General features: G+C 42.2%; 1 pseudogene; it reads left to right on the forward strand.

Annotated features, from left to right (window-relative positions):
• The window catches only part of LOC107184263, a 43,221-nt pseudogene that overhangs the window by 32,672 nt on the left and 6,671 nt on the right, over positions 1-3,878 (forward strand).

A 3,878-nucleotide genomic window follows, 5' to 3' on the forward strand; every position in this document is an offset into this window, starting at 1 on the left:
CACCCCTGTGCTCTGCTGCCCCTTTTACTCTGTCCGTTTCCCCACAGTTGGATGACTCAGTGCTGCTTCTTCCTCTGCTCCATCATTCCTAAACCCCCCTTTCTTTTTGTGCACCTGCTCCCCCAATTCTCCTTGAACCAGTCTCTTTGTCTGAAGTGCCTTTCCCTTTCTTGCCCCCACTTCTGTTCACCAGAACCTATCTCCCTCGCAGGTTCCCTTGGTCTCTCTGGGCCGCCTTTCTCTCCATATTTCTCTACTTCTGATGTTCTTTCTGTTCCAAGTTGTTTTCCTTTCCTCATTTCTTTCCTTTTTTTCTGATGATAGTCAGTGTCAGCAGTTTTTATATTTCCCTCTCTCTTTTTTAATGTATGTTTTTATTGATTTCAGAATGAGGAGAGGGAGAGAGATAAAAACATCAATGAGCAGAGAGAATCATTGATCAGCTGCCTCCTGCACACCCCCCACTGGGGATGGAGTCTGAAACCTTGTGTGTGCCCTGACCAGGAATGGAAACCTGCCCTCCTGGTTCATAGGTTAACACTCACCTGTGAACCACACTGGCCCGGCTATACTTCTCTACATTTTCCCAGAGGCTTCTCTGCCTTCATTTTATGCAGCCTCCCCAAGGTCCAGAAGCATTCCCTCCTTTAATTAATGACTTTCAACTACTCAGAACATCCCTTTAGTGACAGATCCACCTGGGAAGGCAGCCATATATAACATCCCTGTTGGGATGGGGTCAGAGGCTCTTGTGTCTTGAAGAAGGGAAAGGCAGGTTTTAGGTTCAAGTGGCTACAGCATCAGCTCTTGATCAGGGGTAAGAAAATGTACATTTTACTGCTCAGGATAGCTCAGAAAGTTCTGAAAGAAGAGTAAATAGTAAATAGAAGAGACTTGCTCACTAGATTAGTACGAAAGACTTGGTAGGTAAATATTCTATTAGCCTAGAGAACATGAGCGGTACCCGTGGATTGACACTTGCAAAAATTAATGTTTATTTGTGATCATTTCCACATAATTCCTTCTTTATCGAGGTATTTTTGGCAGTAATGTCACAGCAGTGGTGACCTGACCTTCCGTGTGCCTCAGTCACTTGATGTCCATTGTCTCAGTCCACCTGATGTTCACATGGCAGAGGTGCTTCCCTAACTGCAGAGTTAATAGTCTCCCTTTCTCAGGAACAAGGCTGTAGTAGCGATTTAATGACATTTGTGCAGAGACCATCACTTCACATCTGGAAATGTCCCACTTCTTAGTTTGCATTTCCTTTGGAAAATGAAGGACTTACTTTTCTTTCCTACAGATCATTGGCTTTTTCATGGGAGCTTTAACTGCTCAGGCCTTGATTCTTTAAATTTTCGTTATATTCTATACTCCTATCATGGACATAACCTATATTATCACTTTTTATATTTTCTAGAAAGTTTCCAAGAATGATATTATGAATGTATGTTCAATTACATTAAATGTCTACAAAATAGCTCTCCACTAATGATACATAAAAATTTTGAAAGAATTGTACTGATAATAAATATTAGTTCCCCCAGGCTCCTGTGGATTAGTGGTGGAGGTTTCGATTCTTGGTCCAGGGCAAGTAGTTCTTGGGAATCTGCGGTAGGCAGCCAATCCATGTATCTTTGTGTCTCTTTCACATTGATCTCTCTCTCTCTCTCTCTCTCTCTGTCCTTCTCATCCCTCTACCTCCCTGCTGTCCGCTCTCTAAAACTCAATGGAAAAAATCTCCCCCCGCGAGGATTTACAACCACAAAAAGGAAAGTAGGTTTAACTTGTTTTGTATCCTTATGTTTCTCTCCTTATCCTATATAATAAAGAGCTAATGTGCAAATGGTCTTTACACCCTCATGCCATCACGCTGTGATGCCCTCATGCTGTCACAATCCATCACGTCGTGAGTGTGGAGCTGTGGAGGCGGGTCCCGATGTCTCCAGCTCTGCATGGCGAGGTTGGGGGATCCCCCTGAGGCCGCGGACCCCTCCCCAGCACCGGGATGGGAGGCTGGGTGTCCGCCAGGCAGGACTGGGGTGGGGCCGGACGGGCCTTGTGTTGCCCAATGGGGTTGGGGCCAGCCAGAAATTTCTATTATAGAGAAAGAGCAAGTATCAATATTAAAATATTTCCTCGGATTAATTCCCTTTTAATGTGCATGAATTTCATGCACCGGGCCACTAGTTTGTTTATAAAACACAATGGGGATCACACACAAATAGATTCATAAGATTTACAGAATCACTAAACCACCTTGATTTCATAGTTGTAAAATTTGTGTCTCTGTGCTTAAACTCTTAACAGTATTTCAGCTATTTTTTCTTTTTTCTTATTTTCTCAAGTATATTTTTATCTATTTCAGAGATGAAGGTAAAGGTAGAAAGAGACATATCAATGATGAGAGAAAATCATTGATCAGCTGCCTCCTGCACATCCCCTACTGGGGATTGAGATTGCAACGAGAATTAATCCCACGACTCTTAACCCCTTCCCCGGCAGAAACGTGTATACTCGTTTTCACAAAATGTTCTTTTTCAGTTGTCGACGAGTATACTCGTCGAAAAATATGGTAAGAAAAATACTCGTAAGAAAATATGGTAAAAAAATATGGTTTATAGGAAGACGAGTTACAACCTGTTTTCATAATCAGCATCAAAAATACTATATAGAACCAAAATAAAAAAATTAGTCTGAAGAAACGTTTTTAACAAAAAAATTGTTGGGGAAGGGGTTAAGTGTACAGTCTGACACTTTCCACTGAGACAAACTAGCTAGGGCTTTGCCTTAATTGTAAAGTTTATTTTCCTGTAAAGGCAAATCTATATCTAGGATTTGTGGACATATGTCATCCTCATTTGTCAGTGTTCGAAATCATATCAAGGGAAGTTACTGGGGCAAGATGATCTTATTAGGTGATTCAGTATACTCCCATAGGTCCCAACCTCTTCTAACACTGTTTTCATGTCATGTGACATTATGAACTCTTTTGGTGACCTCTTGGTAAATATTTATTTTCTTTCAGGGACCTTTGACCTTCAGGGATGTGGCCATACATTTCTCTCAGGAGGAGTGGGAATGCCTGAACCCAGCTCAGCGGAAATTGTACCTGGATGTGATGGTGGAAAACTGCAGCAACCTGGCCTCCCTGGGTGAGGATGACTCCTTCCTGAGTTCCTACTCCACCCGCAGGGTTTCCCTTTATTATTTTAACATCTCTAGGGGCTTCTGCTTTTGGTGCTAGATTCTTACTCTCAAGGAACAAATTGAACTCTAGCTAGTTTGGCTCAGTAGATACAGCTCGGGTCTGTAGACCGAAAGGTTCTAGGTTTGATTCTGGTCAGGGCCAATGCCAGGGTTGCTGGCTCTCTCCCCCGTGGGGGCGTGCAGGAGATAGCCTATCAGTGATTCTCATCATTGATGTTTCTCTTTCTCTCCCTCTCCCTTTCCCTCTGAAACCAATAAAAAAAATACATTTTTTTTAAAAAAGTAACAAATTGGGTGTCCTTGGGGTATAAAAGAAAGGCTTTGTGATGTATGTGAATTAAGAACTCACAAATTAGAGAAGCTCTCCCACTGCAGACACAGCTGACTCTCAGAGCAAGTTAGCCTGGAGGTCAAATCACCCCCGGTATTGCAGACAACAATCAAGGCTTAACTACAACAAGACTGCACACAAAGACCACAAGGGGGTGCACCAAGAAAGCATAAATAATGCGGAGACAAAGAAACATGACAGAAATGGAGGATATAGAGCTAAAAAATGCACTTTTAAGGTCTTTCAATAATTTGCTAGAAACTGCCGATAAATGTAGTGAGATCCTCAAGAAATCTAATGAGACCCTCGATGTTGTGATAAAGAACCAATCAAAAAT

The sequence above is a fragment of the Myotis davidii genome, unplaced genomic scaffold, assembly GCF_000327345.1.
Source record: "Myotis davidii unplaced genomic scaffold, ASM32734v1 scaffold965, whole genome shotgun sequence".
Lineage (NCBI taxonomy): Eukaryota > Metazoa > Chordata > Mammalia > Chiroptera > Vespertilionidae > Myotis > Myotis davidii.